Source organism: Peromyscus eremicus, chromosome 4 (genome assembly GCF_949786415.1).
Source record: "Peromyscus eremicus chromosome 4, PerEre_H2_v1, whole genome shotgun sequence".
Taxonomy (NCBI): domain Eukaryota; kingdom Metazoa; phylum Chordata; class Mammalia; order Rodentia; family Cricetidae; genus Peromyscus; species Peromyscus eremicus.
Window position 1 is genome coordinate 84,198,207 of NC_081419.1, and position 16,711 is coordinate 84,214,917.

General features: G+C 41.3%; 1 long non-coding RNA gene across 6 annotated transcripts in view; it reads right to left on the reverse strand.

The window, feature by feature from the left end:
• Positions 1-16,711, reverse strand: part of LOC131908431 (uncharacterized) — a 75,671-nt gene that overhangs the window by 19,430 nt on the left and 39,530 nt on the right. For 4 of the 6 annotated variants that reach the window (XR_009378600.1, XR_009378597.1, XR_009378596.1 and 1 more), the window contains exon 4: positions 13,784-13,941. The exons of 1 other annotated variant lie outside the window; for it this stretch is intronic. This is a non-coding gene — a long non-coding RNA (uncharacterized LOC131908431). The remainder of the gene's footprint in view (positions 1-13,783; positions 13,942-16,711) is intronic. One more of the 6 variants, XR_009378598.1, reaches the window with a different exon arrangement.

Consider the following 16,711-nt stretch of genomic DNA (forward strand, 5'->3'; position numbering starts at 1 on the left):
AACTCTGATTGTCAAGTTTGGTGGCAAGTGCCTTATCTGCTGAGCCATCTCACCAGCCCCAGGAATATGTCTTTCGTAGTTTGTATAATATTACTGAATCATAATTTTTTCATAGTTGAAATTTAATTTCCTTGGACCAGACATGGTACAAGTCACATGATCCATACCAAATACGTTTTTTAACAAAGTTAGACTTTTTTCCTTTCTGGTTACAAGCAGGAGCAATCCTGGACTCCTTACTCACCATTTTTAATAAATTTACAGAATAATATACAGGCGACACTGAAAATAAAAAGCAGATAATAAATAGTTGTGGGTGTGCTCTGACTCAGAAGTATGATTTTTCTAGAAAGAGCAAAGACTTTGGAATTGGGTGTATCTCAATCCAAATACCAAGCTTGTCGCCTCTTAGTAACCTAAACTTTGATCAATTTCTTAACTTCTCTGGACCTTTGCTTTCTTAATTCACATAAGGACCATGATACCTGCTCCATGAGATGGATGGGGATTAATGGGAAAATATAAGCTCACAGGGATCTAGTGTGGGGCTCCTTACCCACCATAGATCTTTGTCCCTCCCCTCTGGCCAGATGAACATCTCATAGTAATTTTACCTACCGTGGAGATGTCCACCATGTCTCCTGTGACCAAAAAAAAAAAAAAAAAAAAGGCAACAAGCTGACCAGACCCTCTAATAGGAACGATGCCTGACATAAACCTAAGTGACAGTCTGGAGCCTGGATTCTCAGTCAGGACTCCGCAAGTGAGATCACATTTCCCACGTGACCAGGCATCCTTTGCTTTGGCTCATCTGACTATTTTAATCAAATAAACTGGCTACTATACTACATCAGCATATCGAAGAAATTTCCTACCTGTCCGTGAGCAAGGTTCACTTGAGACTCTGGATAGTCAGGGAGGAAGGGGCACAGTAAAAATAGCACATGTCAATCTACTACCTGAAGGCTCACCTCTAAAGCTTACATTACCTGCAAATTAGTCATAACTCTATCATATTTACCTTTCTGGTCATATGAATAAAACCATTTTAATTTCCTACCACTCTGTTGGATTTCTAATTAAAACACACACACACACACACACACACACACACACACACACACACTTTCTCCCCAAATTGTGTCTGTTCATGAGTTGAATGTCCTTGTGTCTTTCTGGCCTCAAGCACAGACTCTCCTACCCCTAATTGCTAAGTTTGGATCTTAACTGTGTCCAAAAAGCCATGTGCCAAAGGCTTGATTGGCAGCCTCTGGTGCTACTGGGAGATAATGATTATTATGAAGTTGAGTCTAGTAAAAGGAAGTCAAATACTTGGGGCACCTGAGCCTGTAAAGAGAATAAGGGGATCTAGACTTCTTCCAGATGATTCCAAGCCACCATGAGAAGAGCAGCTTTGCTGGGCTATATGGGTTACATTCACCTCCATCATGTGCTTCCTCAACCAGACCCAAAAGCAATGAGCCAGATGGCCGTGGGCTGAGAGCTCTAGAAGGATGGACCCAAACCTTTCCTTCTTCAAGTTGATTTTCTCAAGAACTTTGTCAAAGTCACAGAAAGCTGCCTAGCACCACATTGTTTTGTTAAAGGAAAGCCAAGAAAAGAAGGTAAAAAGCTCTTATTACTGGTAGTATGTGTAGCCAACACTAATTTTCAGATATTATTCCTATTGTCTTACAGTGCTCATGAAAATTGGAGGCATAAAGTATGTTACAGAAGAAGATTAGCTGGCCTTCATTTTGCAGATAAGAATACTAAGTGAAGGAAACATCAGAGCAGCCTTGAGTCCAAGTCTTTCTGTTTACATATGTGTATTATTCTGTGGGCTTTAAATATATTTACCACTTTCACATTATACTACTTGGAAAGGCACGTGATTTGTTAACAATGTTAACAATGGCTAACTGGGTACTGACTACATGCACTATTTTATTTGACCATCACCAGAATCCCAGGTAGCTTTAGTTATTATCACCATTCTGATAAATGAGAAAGTTGAAGACGAGAAAGAGTAGTTTACTTGCCAGAGGTAGAAGATGCTACAGCTCCATGGGTAAAGTGGGATTTGAAGCCTGCAAGTTCCACATTACAGCCCAATGTTAAACCATGACTTGATCCTGTTTCTCCACTAAGAGTCCTTTCTCTGAGGTTCACCCTTCAGAACTCTCAGACAATCAGCAGGGAATACATTGATATAGTGGACATATATAAAGCCCAAGGTCAAAGAGAGTCACCAAGGTAATCCAGTACATCTGGTGCATTGCCAAAGGATACAGGAAGTCAAGGGACTCCATGCTGGGCTTTGTGTTTTCAGAATGAAAGCAGTGGAAAGGGCAGGCCTACAGTGTTGTCCTGCATGTGTTCTATTGTCTGACCAACAAGAACAAATAGTTAACAACTAGCAACAAGGCTGATTCAGTTCTAAGGTTTCTTTGGTGGCTAGGGGGAGTTTCTGTGGCTGTGCCCATGGCTATAAAAACGGCATCATCCAAGATGCCAACACATCCTCTTTTCTTCCTTTTCTTTTTCTTTCTTGTTTTTGTTTGTTTGTTTGTTTTTGTTTTTTTTTGTTTTCAAGACAGGGTTTCTCTGGGTAGCTTTGCGTCTTTCCTGGAACTCCCTCTGTAGTCCAGGCTGGCCTCGAACTCACAGAGATCCACCTGGCTCTGCCTCCCAAGTGCTGGAATTAAAGGTGTGTGCCACCACTGTCAGGCCTGAAAACATTCTCTATAGGGAAAGAAAATGTTTCTATGTAACCTTCTACACATCATGCAAGTAGACTTGATCAGTTGTTTCAAACCACATTCTTTTCTCATTGGAAAAGAAAGGAGTTCTGAGTAAATGAAGGGAAAACAAGTCCTACTTGACTTTGACTACAGACAAAGTGTAGTAGTTTGTTTGGTGTAGCTGATAATCAGACAGCCTGTGTTCTATTCCTCCTCTATCTCATATTTTTTTCTTGCTTGCCATCATTTATTTATTTATGCCCAGACATTATGCTCTCTATTCTTCTGGCTATGCTTTTGATGATAGGGTGGGAGCTGTGAACTTAGAATGCTTGTGGGGACCCAGATGCTGACAGTGAGGCAGGGAGGACTAGGAAATGGGTAAGTGGACCAGCATGGAACAGCCCCGGGAAAGGCTCTGAGAAGAGAAGGTTCACAGTTGGTTGAGAACACCAAGCAGACTTTCAGGGATAAATTTTCTCTCTGTGCTTCTTCAGAGAAAATAGACAGGAATTCGGGGACTGGATAGCCCCTCCTATCCTCTGACATCCTAGTTTCAGATCCACCAAGAATACATGTTCACTGAATGCAATGAAAAGGATGAATAGTGCATTTCAATGCCATTTAGCTAGAAACAAGCTAGTTTGAGTCCTAACACACACACACACACACACACACACACACACACACACACACACACATCTTTCATTATATTTCATTAGCAGTATTACCTAGTAGTTCTGCCATTGAAAGTGTCCTCTAGAAAACTTGTTGTAATTTAGATAATAGTATACATGATGAGAGTAAAGAACCAGCTTTGCTCACCAAATTCAGATCTGGGACTCTGCATGGTGCCATACAGGACAGCAGGAAGGAAGATAGCAGAAGCAAACATTAAGTTTAGCTTGTGGGTCCAAGCATTGATTTTTTTTTTCATGGCACAGAGTCCTGTACCAGGTCCTGGAAGATGCTTCCAGGCTGCAAAGTAGCTAGTCGTGCCACACATGAGCTTGGGCTGAGCTAACAGAAAACTGTTTGCATTCGTGAATGAAGCTGGCTCAGGAAGGTTCAGAAACTAAATCCTCTGCTCCACAGAAGATTGACATTAGATTCTCAGATGTATGCTCACACACATCATCTCAGAAGGCAGTCCAGAATTTAGTGGGAAGTATCTGGGCGGGTTTAGAGTCAATGTATTTTTTGAGAATTTGGGCAAGTTGTTTCTGAGCCTATTTTTTTTGAACTGTGCCAAAATATGCTTCCCTTGCCTGGATGTTTTAAGTAGTAGAAATAATGTATGGCTACAGTTTTTAGATTAGGCTGGCAAATTCCTAGGAGTATTTGGCAGTATGCTTGGGAGTATGGGAGGCCATGGCATAAACACAGGGCATGTTCCCAGTGTTTCTGTTTTACTCAATGGCAAATCACTTACAACCTATTTTTATATTAAGCCAGACAGAGAGCTTTACTGAGTAGAAAGAAAAATCTACTGCCATTTTTAAAGCATGGAATGGTAAGGAATTTCCAAGATAGCAGACAGCTGCTGCATGATCTATACCTCTCATTCCCTAAGAATACACAGTCACTTTTTCCATCTCCAGGGTACATCTGAAAAGGATTTGAAAAGCTTGATGTGTATGAAAGACCTAGCATGGGGACCAATCCTGAAATGGGGTTAGTGTAGCGCTCAGACTTCATCAGCAGTGGATGATAGTTAATTCAGAAACTCACAGCTGGTCAAAGTGCAGGGAATCAGTGTTTGCAGACTACTCAACTACAAATGAGGCGTCTGCCTTACACACCCTCCCCATGGCTCAGGAATCATCGCAAAAGAGGTAGCAGAAAGATGGTAAGAGCTAGGATTTTGGGAGAACCAGAGCAAAACAGTGTTTTCTGCAAATGGTAGAAGCACTGCACCACTGTGGTTGCCTGCACAAGACCGGCACAAGATCAAGCCAGTAAGCGTTTCATCATGGAGGAAAAGGGCTTCATCAGGAACTATGGATAGTGGGGAGTCAGTTTTCTCTAGGTGTGTGGCTCTGGGAATGTCAAGCACACTCCAGTGAATGATCCCATATCCAGAAATATATGGACAGAAAAACTGGAGCTGATGGGTTATTAACGTAAATAAAAAGATGATACAAAATTGGGGAATGTAGGGACGTGAGAGTGGATCTGGCAGGAGTTAAGAAGGGGCTTTAGGGGTGACTATCATCAAAATACATTGTATGAAATTCTTAAAAGATTGTTGGGTGATGGGTGGCACATGCCTTTAATCCCAGCACTCGGGAGGCAGAGGCAGGCAGATCTCTGTGAGTTCAAGGCCAACCTGGGCTACAGAGTGAGTTCCAGGAAAGGCACAAAGCTACACAGAGAAACCCTGTCTTGAAAAAAAAAACAAAAAACAAAAAAAAATTAATTAAAATGTCATTTTAAAACAGAATCAAACATTTTTGAAAAGGCTTGGCATGGTAAATGACCAATAATTGTCAAATACTATTGTTTAGCATTTCTAGAACACGATCATGTCTTTAGTCCCTGGTCATATCACACACGTGGGATAGCATTAGGTCCCACAAGGAGTGTCTGGCTCTAATGCAACCAGAGTGTGTCTAGACTGAAGGGTGATGGTTAGGTTGGTAAGAAGTTTGAAGACCCCATTATGGAGTTATTGTAGTTCCTCTTTCTAACGGTTCTTTAGCCCGAGAAGAAGGGAACTTGTGAGGGTTCTCTATCATGGGGAAAAGATGACCAGCCAATGTGGAGTGTGCAAGCAGCAGATCAAGCTCTCAAAAAAGAATCACTTTGTGATAATTGGACTCTGACAGTGGGAAGCAGAATGAGTTCGACTCTGGGTTCTGGCTCCATAATAGCTTTGTGAAGTTTAACCATGCTAGCATTCTTTAGTTTAGTTTCCTCACCTGTAAAATGGTACATTCTATATAAAATCTGTGCATTAGAGCTAAAGATTTGGTGATTATTGTCACTTTTGGACAGCATCAACATGAAGTCAGGAAAAGAAGAAAATGCAGAAGGTGCAGCTGATGAACAGGAATGGCAGAAAAGCAGAGGCAACCAAGAGATGTGTCAAGGAACAGTGAAGGCCTGGTGCAAGGGTGCTTCAAGGAGGAGAGAAGAGTCCTCAGAGACAAGCAGTCCATGGTGACTGATAGTGTCCACTGACTGGTGAGTGACAGCCTGAGGAAGAGAAGTTTCAGTGGCGAGGTAGAAGTGGGAGCCAGATGTAAATATTATAAGATGAAGTAAGTAAAGGAGTTGACATAATTCTTTCCAGTTGCTCAACTAAAAAAAAAGGGAAAATTATATCAAAGAAGGAACGTATGATTTTTAAGTAATTATTTTTAATAGAAATTTATAGTTTGTGGACAGCTTTTAGAGTCAAAACAAGCAGAGATATTGAAGAATTGGAAAAAGGAAAAGGAATAAAGGTAGAATATGTTGGAAAGATGGGTCCAGACCTCTCTCTAGGGGTCAGGCCTAGAGTGAGTGAATGACATCTTTCCTTCTGAGATGTCATGCAGGGAATCAGGAGAAGGGAGTAAAACCAGGTATAAATACAGATAAAAATGTATTTTAGGCTCACAGAATGTATTCAGAGGGGCTGCAGCATGAATAACATGGAAAAAGCCATGAGAAGAAAGAACAAGAAGAAGTGAGCTATAAACAAGATCAGGAGACCAGTTGTTCTCTGTTCTGGACAAAGAGGGAAGACCAATATCTCCCATCTTCCTTGGGAGAGTTTAGCACGAATCCTTTGGACTCCAAATGAAAATGGCCACCAGTGCACCATCCTGGCAGAATCATTTCCAAGGAAAAGGCCTCTGTGCCCCAGAAAGCACTTCTTCCCGGTTAGCATCAAGACAAGAAGTCAAACGCCTCCGGCTATTAGTCCTTGGCGTTTCACCCAGGGTGGTGGCTGGAGCTGGCATGGCTGGCAAATGTTCTGAGTGGTGGCTTTGTTGTTGTGGAAGGTCAGGTCTCGGGAGGTTCCGATTAAAAGACATAATTTTACTTTCCATTCTCAGACGTGTTTTAGGGGAAATGGCCAACCCATCTGAGTCAATATTGACTGGTCTTTCTCAGAAGAGATGCCTTCACTCACGGATCCTACAGAGCAGCAGGACCTCAGCAGAAATACTGCATCAGGGACAAGAAACTGAGCGACTGACAGAGCTGGTATCAGAATGCGGTTGAAAACCAATTTGATTGAAAATTATTCAGTATTTTCACATGTTGACTCAGATAGCCTTTAGTATGTGGAACTTTCATTGGGCTATAAATAGTATTCCTTTGAAAGATAATAAATTTAAAGTGAATTAAAATACATGGAATTTTCTGGGGGCCAAAGTTACAACAATTATAATGATTTCTATTTGAGGTATGTTTTATATCAGGATTTTTTTGTTTTTTTACCATTCATTTCCTCCTCCCAACAATGCTGGAGGATATGTACCCATTGCTTCTTTTTTTAAAATTTTTTTTTCATTCTACATACCAGCCACAGTTCCCCCTCTCATCCCTCCTACACTCTTTCCCACATCCCTCCCACCCATCCCCCATCCACTCTTCAGAGAAAGTAAGGCCTCCCATGGAGAGTCAACAAAATCTGGCACATTAAGTTGAGGCAGGCCCAAGTCTCTCCCCACTGCATCAAGGCTGAGTAAGGTATCCCACCATAGGAGAGGGTGCCTGAACTGGCCTTCCTTCCCTTGTAATCAGTTTGGTGACTACCCTAATTGTCATCATGGAGCCTTCCGTCATCCAGTGACTTATGGAAGCAGATGCCATTGCTTCTTATTCAAAGTCAGCTAAATGAAAAATAGAAGTTAATAAAGTTCACCCAACACCATATAACTCGGTATCAAAGTGTGGACCTGGACTCATATGTTCTTATCATGAGTTCCTCTTTCCCGATATTTAAAAAACTGGAGGCTTAGTTATAACTATCTCACATATGAAAATTAAATTGCAAAACACAATTGAAAGTGCCATCTTATTAGGAAAAGAGGCTGAAGCAGGACAATCAAGGCTGTGGAGAAACTGTAACAGGGAAGCAGTAGGCTTTGGTGATGGAAAGCACACAGGTCAAGGTTCTTGGTTACAAAAAGTGTTAACTCGTTTAAAAGAATGCAGCAGCCAAGAAAATCCTCTGAGCAGGAACTGAACAGCTGAACCTACTGAACCTTGTGAAGACTTGGAGGGAAAGATAGAAAAACTTGTTTAGACAAGGGAGTAGGCATGTCCACAATATGAATGAATGAATGAATGAATGAACAAATAAATAAGCAGCATGCCAGAAAGAGTCTGGTCAGACATCAAGCCCCACCTCTGCTCAGTCTCACCTTTGCCCTGTTGAGCCTATATGGCCTCCTTTCCTCAATCATGTGAATTCTAAAAGTCAGTTGATCAGAGGAACCAACTTTGAGGGAGTATCTCACCATGCACTGTATCTGTACACCATCTTCCAGAGGCTAGGAGATCAACTATCCGACCAGCTTCCTTCATTTCCACAGACACACTGAAAAAACTCCAGACGTGAAAAGGAACTTCACTCTCAGGACAGCAAGCAAGATGGCCACTGCTCACTGCCGGGAGGCTGTTTAAATGCTGTTTTTAACTGTTTTATTTTCTCTTGGAGTTCACCTAGCACTTCCTCATCTTTAGGTAATGGACTCTTCTTCCCACTGGAATATTTTCATGTCCTGACACAGCAATCTCATTCTCATGTATACTTTTAGCAATTCTCTCACTTGCTGGAAATACCCAGGATTTGGTCATGATTCCGCAACTGTTCAAGTCCTACTTGCTGAGAACTGAGTCTGGCATGCTGAGGACTACTGCTGAATGTAGTCCTACCCCCTTCCGAAGAATCTTCTCTGACGAGTCTGGCCCTCACTAATATCCCCACATGCCACTGTCCCCAACCCATAAACCAAAGCTTACTGCCTAGTTTATTGCTATAATTACATGGTTCATTAATCAGCTGGTAGGAACAGGAATATGGGGAGGCGTGCCAGAGTCACCTCCGGTGTACCAGTGACGCCATAGTCTAACCTGCTGCTTTTGAAAATGTAGGATAAGTGAGACCCAATCTTGAGTGAGGAGGAGACATCTCAATGGATTTAAATTTCCAAGGTCCAGTTTGAACTTTCCGGGATGTTAAAAGGAATGAAGCAGCAGAGAAAAACCTCTGAGCAGGAACTGTACAGCTAAACCTGTGAAGACTTGGAGGGAAAGAGAAAAACTTGTTTAGACAAGGGGGGAGCCCGGGAACCTGAGTGGGCGTGTCCACTCCGAGGGGGTGGGGGGGACGGGACTTCGTACAAGTGTTTGCTTTGCTTCATTCTGGTGCAGCAGTCTAGTTTTAGGTTCAACTAGTTATTTGGATAGTAAGTGAGGCCTGGGTGTCTGTAAACCGGAAGATATCCTGTCCTCCTTTGTTTCAGTAGTACAATAGTAGTGCGCATCATTTAATGGTTCAGTTTCTGGTGTCAGAAAATGTGCGATTCATTACCTCTAGCTCAAAAATAACCTAGCACAGCTAAGCATCAGTTTCCTCCTTTCAAAAATGGAAATGATGAATGCACTCACCCCGTGGGGTCTTTGCAAGGAACGATGGGGCATGTGATGCTCTGATCCCAGGGCCTGGTCTATGAGCAACACTCAGGAATTCTGAGTCGATTATTATGAGGACCAAGTGAGAAGAGCTAAGGCATCATGCTGGTGAGCCTATGTAGGGGGAGGCACAAGGAAACTGTGGAAATATGACTTTCTTTTTTTTTCTGTTTTTGTACTTGATTTAACTGTATAAAAATATAACTGATGAACTTAAAATGTTCAGGATGTTGGTATTTTTCCCCTCAGTTTTTGGCTGCAATTTCTTGTGTTCCCAATGAGCAGCATTTCCACAGTCCTAACCGATCACCAACTTGCTGCTGCAGCTTGGCTCAGGTCTGAATGTGGTCCACCGTAAGCTGCTTCGCCCGAATGACTCAGCATAGTAGGCCCTTTTAAATTTCTCTCTCATTCCCCAGCCAAAAATCTCTCCCACCTCTCTCTGCCTTCTGCTACTGAGATTGCATTTTGTATCATCTACTGGGAGATAACAGTTAAATTGATGCTGGGAACCTTATAAGGGTATAAACACTTTGCAGAATGGACGTCATAATAGCGAATCAAGGGCTAGTGCCAATAATAGATTTTCTTGGGTTTCTTTTTTTTCCCTTGCACATTCTGCAAGGCTCTTTGAGTGGGGCTGAAATGACATGGTAGCCCCAAAATAGTCCAGGGAGTCAGACTGAAGAAGGAGTCTCAAGCAGGCAGGCAAACCAAATACAGCCCACACCTTCTCAGCCCAAATTTATCTCTTGGGCCTTTCTTGTGGCCTTTATTTGAAGCAACAGGAAGATGGCTGTGGTGTTGGACGGCTGTGGTTCTTGCTCCCTACTTCATATAATATGCATGACCTTGGGCAAATTATCTACTTTCTCAGCCTCCTGTTCCTTTTCTTAGCAATGAGCAAGTACGTATAGATAAGGGGCATGGAGATGATAAAGTGCTTGCTATGCAAGCATAAGAATCTAGGTTCAAATCCCCAGCACTGACTTAAAAAAAAAAAGAAAGAAAGAAGAGAGAGAGAGAGAGAGAGAGAGAGAGAGAGAGAGAGAGAGAGAGAAAGAAAGAAAGAAAGAAAGAAAGAAAGAAAGAAAGAAAGAAAGAGGCCTGCTGAATTTTGTCTGTAATCTCAGTACTGCGGGTGTAGAAACAGGTAGATTTCAGAGACTGGCTAGGAAGAAACTCTAGCTAAACAGGAAGTTCAAGGTTCTATGAGAGGACCTGTCTCAAGAAAGTAAAAGAGAGTGATAAAGAAATATATCCAAAGCCAACCTTTGGCCTCTATATGCATACACACAGTCAAGTACACCTTCACACACGTACATTCAACACACACACACACACACACACACACACACATACACACACACACACGCGCAATTGTTTTTAAGGAGAATAAGAAGATAATGACATTGTAAAGGTACTTGACACCAGTAGGCACTCAGAACTTGTCAGCTTCTTCAATATTCTTTCTTTCCTATAGTAGCTCAGATGTGCAGTTCCCAATGAGTCTAGATTGCTCTAATGGAAAACAAATTCACTTCCCTATGACAAGCTTGGGACATGCTGTAATATGATGACTGAAAAAGAAAGAAAGAAAGAAAGAAACAAACAAACAAAGCGAGCTACTCCCTTCAGAGTCTCGAACTGTAGTTCTGTTCTGTAAATTACTGTCTTTGTGTACTTGAGCATATTGTGCAATTTCCTCATTTACCAAGCCTTACCAAGTGCTTAATATACCTTATTTTACTCAATTCCACAATAATTTCTATATAGTAGAAATAACCATCTTAGCTTTAAAGTAAGAAGAATGAAGGGCAAGGGAATTGTATAACATGCCCATAGTCTCAAAGAGTTAAGGGTGAAACTTGGATTTGAACTTAATTCTGCCTGACTCCATATTTCATGTTACTAACCATCAGGGCCTCTGCCTTACTATTTCTGAAATCATTTTTACCTAGGAGGCATAACTCATGCTTAAATCCCAGGTGTTTCTAAAGAGGAGTACATGAAATCAAGAACTGAAGGAGCTTTATACATTAAGAAGTTATTTACCCTGAGGAGCTACTGGCAGTTTCTGGAGGCAAGGGAGACATTTTTTTTTTTTTCAATATGATGTAGAGACTGGTACATTCAAACAAATAACTTCCCACCCGTACTCATGAAAGTCACCCTAACTAAACTCAGTAGGTCACAAAAAAAAAGAAAAAAAGAAAAACGAAAGAAAAGCCAGTGGTGGTGGCACACACCTTTAATCCCAGCACTCGGAGGCAGAGGCAGGTGGATCTCTGTGAGTTTGAGGCCAGCCTAGGCTACAGAGTGAGTTCCAGGAAAGGCGCAAAGCTACACAGAGAAACCCTGTCTCGAAAAAAAAGAAAAAAGAAAGAAAGAAAGAAAACAAAAGAAAGACATGAAAACTGGAAGAGACTTGTTAGGATGAAGAGGTGTACTGGGAGATGAGGTGTAGGAGATGACATCCATAAAACTGTCAGAATAAAAATATTAGAAAAGAAATTTTAAAAAGATAATGTGGTGTAAACAATTGTACTTATTATTACAAAGGGCACAGTGACCTCTTTTTGGTCACTACCAAACCATCTCTGTGCCTAGCCAAAATCAAAGCTATGCAGTTCTTTCTGCACTGAGCACTCTGAGGCAGAGAGCAAGGTGGCTTCTGCAGATCCACATCTGTGTCTCGAGCAGGCGAGAGTACACACTAAATCTGTATTGATACTTGGGAAACCACGCTGTGCTTAAATTAGCCCTCAAAGAATAAAAGCTTCTCCAAGACAGGGTGCCCTTCGAAACATCATTTCTCTCACTGCAGATAACAGTGTTTGAAAGCTGTAACAAGAAGCCTGGAATGCAGCTCAGACGCCTCCCACCTCACACTGGTTGTGCCTCCCTACCCCACAGTCTCTGGCAACCTGCATCCACGTTAAATCAAAGCCCCTTTTCACTATTTGTAGTCTAAACAACATAGAAGATCTATCTAAGATTGTTTTTCCACGATGTTCTATTTGAACATTTCTTATGAAGAAGTCACAAAGTCTGCAAAGGGGGGCCAGAGGCATTTAATTAATCAGAGAGGCCCAAGACATCATTACATTAATAATGGAATCATTTTTCCAGATTCATGAAAGCCACAGAAATAGCATCCAAACTTTGTCTTGTGTTTTATTTCTTTAGGGTCACATCTCCAAATGCCTGATGACCCTAAAATTCGAACTGACCCCCTTTGACTTTGCACAGATAGACATTTGCTCTTGGGAGTTCATGCTTACTTTGCCCTTTTTTCTCAGGCACACACTCATGCATAACACATACACACACACACACACACACACACACACACACACACACACACACACAATTCCCATGGAAACCAAACAAGGCCAAAAAATCGAAAGGCAGTACAGAAACTACAAAAGAGCTTGCGCCCTGTTTTCTGATTCTCTACAAAGCTACACAGCACCAAGATCCTTCTCAGATTTCTGTAAGTCTGTACAGAGTCTATATTATTAAACTTACTGATGGAGGGTGAATTCTTTAAGTTGAGACTAAATAATCATGTAATGGAGCATTACAGTAAGTCCCTGAGATGGGCTAATTTTAAAGCAACCAAGCAGCTGCTGGAGAGAAACCACTTCTGACCTTTAATCTGAGAATCGCCTTTGCTCAATAAAATCAGAGGTGTGGGATGCAAGAAGAGGAGCTCATGGGGATAAAAATGATCATTAAATACTTTCCATGCTTTCTGAATCCATACCCTAAAGTGCACCCACACAATAGAAAACTGAAATCTTAAAGAGTAGGAGTTGTAGGTACTGATGGGGAAATGTCAAGGAATCATGGTTACAGTAAAAAGAGCTCTAGGGCTATATTTTTGGGTTAGTATACTTAAGTAAAAATAATTATTTGGGAAACCATGCTTAGACTTGTATTTACATACAGGTAGAGAAAAAAGTGCCAGAATATGAACCAAATGGCTTCAACTGGTTATACTGTGGTATCAAATTAGAAAGGACATTCATTTCTATAAAACTTCTTTTTCTTTCAGAATGAAAGTCTATTGTATTTATAATCATAAAAAATTATAAAGCTAAGCAAAAATATATTCCTCTGCTCTCTAGGGACTGGTAGCCTTGAGATTCAAGGGACCCCTGTAGTGGCATTTACAATGGCATGCCCTAGGGCTTTTATCTTTTCATATAAATAGATGTATCCGGAAACCCAGACAGGCCACATTCTAGCCACATTTCTTTTTCTTCTATTTTTGAAAACCCCCCAAAACCCACAATGACTTATGTTTATCATTTCTGGTCCAATGGTGGCCAAGTGAGTAAATGGCAGAGTTCCAGATAGATAACAAGACTTCAGTGACCAAAATGTTAAAGACCCACCCTTCTTCTCCTTTCATGGGTTTTTCCCTCTTTTCTTTTGGCAAAATACCTCTACTGACTTGTAGCAATGGGTCATCTGTCACCTGTCAGCAGTGCTGCTGAGGGCCAGTCATCCTGCCCAGGGTGGACACCAGGCCTTCTTCACAAAGGAACAACACCTAAGATATAAAGAGTAGTTCTGCCTGAGAGGAACATAGAGGAGACAGTTTTTCTGAGGATGTCCAGTCCTATCTCTTGGCAGGATTTCTAAATGACAAACGGGAGTTCTTCACATTGGATAACCAATAAATAATCATAGGATAAAACATAGTACCCTAAGTACTAATATCTTGTTGATAGAGATCCAGAAAATATATGAACCCCTTTCTAGCAAAGCTGTCACATATCCTAGATGCCACCCTGTTCAACTGAACTTGGAGAAGCCTTTCTATCCCTTTTTCCTATAGGAAGAACTCCTGATTTACCTGAGAACTTGTACTTAGAGTTCATATTTATTAATTCAAATTTTTAAGACAGGGATGAGAAGCACAAAGCCCTGTAGTTGTGAACACATGGTATATGCCAACTAGCAAGAGGTCAGTCTTCAAATGATGTGGAGCAGTTGTTGGGAGAGAAGCAGCAGAGACCATGGCAGGGTACCACGCACAACAGACACATGTCTTTGCTCTGGAGTTCTGCATAGTCCTCCTGTATCTCTAAAATAAAATTTGTAATTTGTTTGCCATAGTTTGGGTGGGTTTTTCTGAGTAGAAGTTTTAAAAACCTTAGTTATAGCTAACAGTGAATCAAGTAGAAACCCTTTAGTGGCTAACCCCTTGGTTCTGTATTATTGTATCAAGCCAGTGTGAAGGTAACTTTCAAAACAAGCATCTGGGCAGATGTCATTCCCTTTTATCTAATGTAATCACTATATTGATTGGATGTTGACACAATTGGGTCCCACTATTGCATTAATTACCTCAACTTATAAAGAAGTGAAATCTAATATACCCATTTTACAGATGAACACTAAGTAGTGGTGACAGCCTTCAGAAATGGGGCCTGTGTGACATATAACATGATCTCTGAATCAAAATTTGAATGTAACTTGGGACTTTTAAGTGTAACTCCTCTTTGTGAATTCAAATAATTATGACACAAGAACTGCCATGACATCTGGTCATGTTATAAAACCACATTCATCCTCTAATGTGTGCAATATGCTCCTACTGTTACAAGTCAAAAGGTGTGTCAATGGAGCACCAGTTTTTGAAAAATCCAAGATATTGACAGTAATTCCATTCCTATTGGTATAGATTGTTTATACTAAGGGCAAGATGATATTTGATGAGAAAAAAAATAATAGTCCTGAAGCCTCATTTTCTGATTTTCCCATTTTCTGTTCAAAAACAAACAAGGTCTAAGGAGATAGCTTAATAGGTAAACACATAGGCATGAGTACTTGAATTCAGATCCCCATCACCCACATAAAAAGGTACCATGGCAACACACACCTGTCATCCTAACACTGGAAAGGTAGAAAAGAGAGGATCCCTGTAGCTTGTTGGCCAGCCTTTCTAGACAAATTGGTGGGCTCAGGTTTCAGTGAGAAAGCCTGTCATAAAGACAAAGATGGAAAGCAATTGAGGAAGACACCCGCCACTGGCCTCTGGCTCCTGCCACACAGGTGTGCATTCACACAGGCATGTGCGCTCACAAGAATGTGCATGATACATACAGAGAGAGAGAGAGAGAGAATATAAGAAGAAAGACCCCCTTTCTGCATTTGCATTTGGGTACCTCTATTGAAAAGTGTGAAACCTGGGACTATGTATGGAAGCTTCTTAAGAGCATAATCATTCAAGTCTAAAGATTAACCCTCTGAAGAAAACAACAGAGAAAGATGAAGGGGAGCTGCTGCTGTGAAGGAAGGCTCTAGGTTAATTCACCCTCCTTATCTTTTCTTATTTATTTTTTTTTTAAATTAAGCTACTTTTGTGCCATATCGTCTGTGAATTGCAGGTGAAATTTTACCTAAGAGTTATGGAAGAGAAAAGGGGCTTAAAAAATAAGGATTGAGGTGTCTGATTCCCAACTGGAAGAACACCTTCATTTGAAGCCTTGAACAGGAAAACGGAAGAGGACTTGAGCAAATGGTCAGCAAAAGGGACCATCCTCCGGCAGCTGTGCATGCCGCTCAAGAGTCCAAAGCATTAGTCCCATTGTTTTAAAAGTCACACTTGGGTTGTCTGCATGCAGGGGGAGGAAAAGTGATGGCATTTCCATGGTGACTCAGCCCTTCCCCTTGAACACTCAAGGAAACCTCAAGTGTGTCCTTGCAGGCAACCTTCCTTCTGTCAGGGTTGTGTTTATACAGGGCTGTGCTTGGAAACTCTCATCCTTCTTTTACGCTTGACTTGTCCCAATGTCTCCCACCTCCTCAACTCTCACCATGAGGAGGCCGAACGTTATTCCAAGCTTCTCCCCCTGCCTCCCACATGCTTCCAGGCCTTAGAAGCAGACACTAAGGTGGAATGACCTCCTTAACTAGTATTTTTACCACCCATTGATTGGTGACTAAAATGGTCTTATGTAAAAATACAATTCTTTGTGTTAGGAAAGGTTAAACAGAAGATTCAACACTAGGAAGCCAAGACAGGCAAATAAATCTGGATTTGAATGCCAGGTCAGACACTGAGAGCTGTATGACCTTGGAAAAGTCACATAGCTTCTCTGAAACACAAGGGGTTTGGGTTTTGTTTTATTTTGTCTGAAGAGTGGAAACAATGCCCCTTGCCCCTTGCCTTGCTTAATGCATGGGACATAGATTAGAGCTAAAAACCAAAAAGCAAAAAACAAACAAAAAAAACTCCTATCTAAACACAGGCATGGTGATGACCACAGGATTGGACTGGAGTATTGTGAGGGCTAGTTCACAAATAGAAGTTT